A 5,596-nucleotide genomic window follows, 5' to 3' on the forward strand; every position below is an offset into this window, starting at 1 on the left:
TTTTGTTCTGTCTTATTGTTTGCCTTAGACCAAAATTAATAACAATTTAGGCTGAGAATGATTATATTATTGTTCTTTGTGTATGGGGAAATAACATGACAATTCTCATTATGAGGATGGAATAATAAAGACCCAATAAAGAGCTCTGAGAAGGTGAAGAACCAGTGGCAGAGCCTCCTGGTTTTAAAGAAGGAAGGTTGAAGTTGCAAGTATGGGGAGGGGAATGTCAAAATGAGCTATTTTATTTAGATGAAGGTAAACTACAAAACACAATAATTGATAAAAGGAGGGGAGATCCCATGTCCATTTAAATTTCGTTTCCAAGCCCAGGGCAAATCCCCCATACTTGGCTTGCTCAACCAAAGATGATCCATTCCTTTTCATCCCCCCACTTCACTGATACAGCTGCTACAACATAGGTCCATGCTTACTCAAGGAATTCTTGCTCTTTCTAGCTTCCTTTCTACTATGGCTGAATAGTCACCTCAATTAAAATCTACTGTAGCTTCACAGCTGGAACGGGAGTAGAGGGTTCTTAGGGAAGTGATGTGGAGCAAACAGCACTGGAAAAGACATCTGGGCAGGTGGAATTTCCATCATCAGGGACACAAGATAAGGAGTGGGAAGAAGCTCCAGTCTTGTAACAAAAATGCTTTTCTATTAAAGGCCCAGGCTTACAGCAACTGCAGTTCGAGCTGGGTCATTGGGATTCTGAACTATGTACTTCAGTCTAGCTTATGGATTTTAAATCTGTCACACTGTCTTTTATTATAGATGTGGCCCTGCACTTGCAACCTGTTCTCTTGATCTGTTGCCAGGAAGGCTTTTGTGGCAGTGCTTGGAAGATATACTGCAGCAGCTCCCTTTTATAATATCTATCATTAACACCTCTTTTGGCATCTGGGAGAGTTTCTTCTTTGCTGGAGATTGGAGCAGTTGATTAAGCAGCCTTTCGCTGTCCTCAGGCAATTTCTCAGATTTCCACCTTATTTCAAATCTACCTTTCTTAGCAAGGTTCTGGAAAAAGGTTGTGGCAGGGCAACTGCAGCCCTTACCTTCATGATGATAACATACTGTTTGAAAAATTTCAATCAGGCCAAAGCACTGAGACAGCTTTAATGAGGATTTGTAGTGACCTTCTGTTTTCTAGTAGGTGGATTCTGGCACATTGTCAATTTTAATTCTTACTGATCTTTCTGTGGCTTTTGATACTGTAGATCATAGGTTTCTCTTAAAATACTTGTAGCAGATCCTGAGCCTTGTGGGCACTGTTCTGACATTGCTTCATTAGTATTTGCCTCAGTGGTGCCAGTTTGTCACTATAAATAAGTGATCTTCTGATATTGCTCCTTGAATTACGGAGTTCCCTAGGGCTATGAATTGGGCGTGTCCCCTGCTTTTCAGTATGTATATGATAGCTATGGCTTGCATCTCTTGCCATTATAATGTTTATAACTGACAGAGAGAAGGCATTCAAATGTATTTATTTTTTCCTAAAATCATCTAGCCTCCCTGTCAATGTAGAATTTTCCTTACTGTAAGCTTTCTAGAATTCTTTGTCCTATCTAATTTAAAATATTAAGGAATAGGGTTTCCAATCTTTCCTATTCACTCAAGACGGTGTTTCTGAGTGATCCTTTTCTTATTTCTCTTCCATTAGCTCAGTTGTGCCCCCTAAAAAATTGGTGTTTACACCCCTCACATATTTGTAAAATATTATGATATTGTTTATTTAGATATTAAGGAACACTTTGAAGCCCTCGCCAAGATTGGGGCCCTGTTGTGGCACTGAACAAATGCATAATAAGAGACAGTCTCTGCCCTTCTTCTTATTGGGTGTGGTGCTTCCCAAGCCAATTTGTAGCAGACTCATCAGCAAAGTGCAGAGTCCTCAGACCACCATTAAATCTGGTCAGAGGGCAGTCGTCGGTGATGTGTGACATTGTCTGTCTTTGGCCACACCCACACATGGGATCGTCTCGTTGGCCCCAAGTGTGAAGGTTGGCTGCACATTGACCCTGGCCCATTAGAAATCAGTTCAGAAGGGCCCATGAGTGGTGTAGCAAATCAAAGCTGGGTACATGCATGGTCGGGTCAGTTATAAAAGACTGGTTCTGATGTTAGCTGTAGACCATTCTTCACGCCACATTGAGATCACAGAGAAATCTGGGCAGGGCAAGTGGTCCACAACAGGTGCTTTGACGACAAGCGCATTCTTGAGTGGTCGAAGAGATCTGTGTATAGCGGTTGGATTTGCCCTGATTTTCTCTATCATTCTAGCTGTAGTATCCTCATGATGAATGTGTGGAGGAGCTATGCTGCTTAACACTACTGATGTGGGTCAAATCGTCCCAGTTATGAAGAGCATGGTTGAGTGTAGTTGTGTGTCAGCCAACTTGACGTGAGATAAATGGAGCCAGACTGGAGCACAGTATTCTGCTGCAGAGTATCAGAGGGCTAAATAACTGGATGATTGGAAAGTTTGAGCATTTGTTCACCATGAATTGCTGGCAAATTTGTTTATGTGACCTCAGTATTCCTCAGGTAGTGAAAGATCTATCTAGTGTTACTCTGTGGTAGAGGTGGGATTCATGTTTCTAGCAATGTCCATTGAGAAAGATATTCAGTTCTTGGGCGGTTGAGGTGCATTGTAAAGATGGAACACACTCAATACTGTCTTGGGCACACTTGATCGTAAATGCCACTGACTACAGTATTCGGCCATCTTAGTCAAGTCTTCTGTTAATGACCCTGCTGGAAAGCCTAAGCAAATGCCATCTGTATACATGAACTTGTGGGACTGGGTAAGTGGGAGGTTGTTTGTGTACAAATTGAAAAGTGTTAGTGCTAGCAAAGAGGCTTGGGATAGACTCTTGATTTCTTTTCCATGCACTAACTCTGTCTCCCACGTGCACTTGGAAACACAAGTGGAGGAGGAGATCAAGGGCGTTGGCTATGCATGCTGGAAGTGCTCTTAACAATTCGACTAAGAGCCCCATGTGCCAGACTGTGTCATATGCTGCTGTTAGGTCCAGAAATATGACTCCAATCTTTTCTAAAGATAGTTTTTGATTAATGTTATCAAAGTTAGCATTTGATTGTAGATTCTCCAATCTCTCTGAAAGCCTGTTTGCTCAATGCTGAGAATTGACTCCATATCTGGGAAGATGACCTGGAGAATGAGATGCTCCAGCACCTTGAATGGCACAGATAACAGGGATATTGGTCAATGGCTTGCAACATTGTTAGTCCTCCAGTTTCATGAGAGCAATGACTTGTGACATTTACCATCTCTTTGGAAGTCACTGTTGGTTGACCACTCACAAGAAGAACTGCACCAGCAGTCGGAGGTGCTTCAAAAACTCTGATGATATGTTGTGATAGCCAGCAGCAATGCCGCTCCTAATATCACTCAGAATTTTGTCTAACTCTGTGGTTGCAGACGGCTCTATGTGTTGCCAAGTGGCATTTCTCTGATAGAACTGACACCATTTGTCATGGACTTGTCATCTGACATTCTTCTCCTCTGGGGTGTTTGACACGTTCAGCAGACAGCTGGCAGCTTGGTTTGGCATGACAGCTGGTTGGCTTAAGGCTGGTGGTTCCTGAGCTGTGCTGCAATGGCAAATCAAATTCCAGCATTTGTGGCTTCAATTAATGATATCTAGATACTGAGTTGTCATTCCTCTCTGCACTGAAGAGCTTACAATCTAAACAGAAAAGATAGACAAAGGGTTGGAGAGGAAACGGACACATGGTAAGGTAGGCAGCTTACGGTCACGCAGTGACTCTGTGGCAGGGTTGGAAATGGAACCAATTGTGTCTCAGCTTCCAGTCTATTGCCTAACTCACACTGCCATTGTTTCCCCTTTGAAGAGAACTATTTCCTTCTTGCTCTGTGACCTGGTGTCACTTTGTATGCATCTAAAAATTGCATTAGTCTTTTTGACTCCAATTTCAATGTGAAATTCATGTCTAACTTTTTCTTTTCTATCATACCTAATTTGCTTTCAAAATTGCTTGTTCCACTTCCTCCATCAGTGATTCAGATTTTCTTGCCACATGTATTAGTTTATATTTTGAAGGTAAATCTCATTTTATACACATGCTTCTAATCTCTCTAGGTCCCTCAGTATTATTTTTCTGTTCTCATGGGTATTTACAGCTCCTCCTTAATCCCTGTCAGCTGTAAATATCACTAGCATGTTCTTTACACTCTCTTCTCCAAATTGTGAAAGAAAATGTTAAATGAGACCAGACCAATCAACCATCCTGACTGGACTCTGCTGGACATTCCCCTACTTAATACTTTGCCATAGGGACATAAACATTGCCATACCAGAATAGACGCTTAATCCAGTGTCCTATCTTCAGTAATGGCCAATAATAGATGCTTTAGAGGAAAGAGGAAGACAATAATGGACAATTATACAGTAGCCTGCCCGACGGGGAAGTTTCCAGGTAGTTAGGGGTTGCAAGTTATCGTTATCCTTTGTTTATAGTCTTTGAGCCAGTTTTCAATTCACAGGACAGTGGATCCAAGTTGATTTGAATTTACCTTTTCAAGTAAGATTCTGAGAGACTCGGTATCAAATGCTTTACTAAAATCCAAACATATTACATCTAATGCATACTTTCCATCCAGTAGTATTCTATTAAAAATGCAGTGAAGTTTGGTAAGATATCACCTTCATAAACCAACACTGTTCAGCTCCTCATGTTTGTGGTGATTTAAAACAAAAAATATTCCATTATTTAGTTAGAACTAGAATTTAGACTTACCCAGTCGCAATTATCAGGAACACTCTTCTTTCCAATTTTGGAAGTCAGCACTACATTTTCTTTTCTGTAGCCTCTCAGTTATTCTCAGTTGCACAAGACTTTTCACAATCATTGTCAGCGGTGTGGTAAATAGGATCAGGAATTCATTTCATATGCTAAAATGCAGACCATCTAGATCAACTGATATTTATATATGTTCCATTTTAACAAGCATCACATTGCTTACCCTCTTCTATAATTATTTTTCAAGGATCTGTGCCATTGTTACCATCAGATAACATTACTGACGTGCTATGGCTGTACAAAGCTCCATAAAGCTGAGAGGTCAGCATCAAAGCTTATCACCAGAACTAAACATTCCAAGCATAACTCCCAAGGGCTGTGCTGGCTTCTTATTAAACAGTATATTGATTACAAGATTACACTTTTTAGAAACAAGGCATTGCATGGTCATGTGTCTCTGGATTTGAATTGCCTTCTTATTCCCTACGTAGAAAATCTTGCCCCTGTCTCTGCAGAGTAACTGGTTGGGGTGGACAGGCCAAATTTGTATGGGGTCTTCATGGGAAGTACATACTCCTGATGAGGAGCTCGGCATCCTGCATGTCGGGGCAAGAGTATCAGATGGTAGCAGAGAAGGTGGTAAGGCTGCGTCTGGATGACCCACTGCCCCAAAGGTTTTCCAGTCCTCTCTCAACATTCCTGTACCTCCACAGACAAGATGTGTTAAGGCTACAGGAACTACTTCAGGCTGCAGCTACAAAGCTGCACAGCTGCAAGTTCTCTGTGTGGAAAGATCCTGTCCTCCCGGTGC

General features: G+C 41.6%; 1 long non-coding RNA gene across 1 annotated transcript; it reads right to left on the minus strand.

The window, feature by feature from the left end:
* Positions 1 to 210: 210 nt before the first annotated feature.
* On the minus strand, positions 211 to 5,077 carry LOC122173614 (uncharacterized). Its single transcript, XR_006174209.2, has 2 exons — positions 4,783 to 5,077; positions 211 to 3,710 (listed from the first exon to the last, which is right to left on the minus strand). It is a non-coding gene; the product is annotated as an uncharacterized LOC122173614 (long non-coding RNA).
* Between the last annotated feature and the right edge of the window lie 519 nt (positions 5,078 to 5,596).

This window comes from Chrysemys picta, chromosome 4 (genome assembly GCF_011386835.1).
Source record: "Chrysemys picta bellii isolate R12L10 chromosome 4, ASM1138683v2, whole genome shotgun sequence".
Lineage (NCBI taxonomy): Eukaryota > Metazoa > Chordata > Testudines > Emydidae > Chrysemys > Chrysemys picta.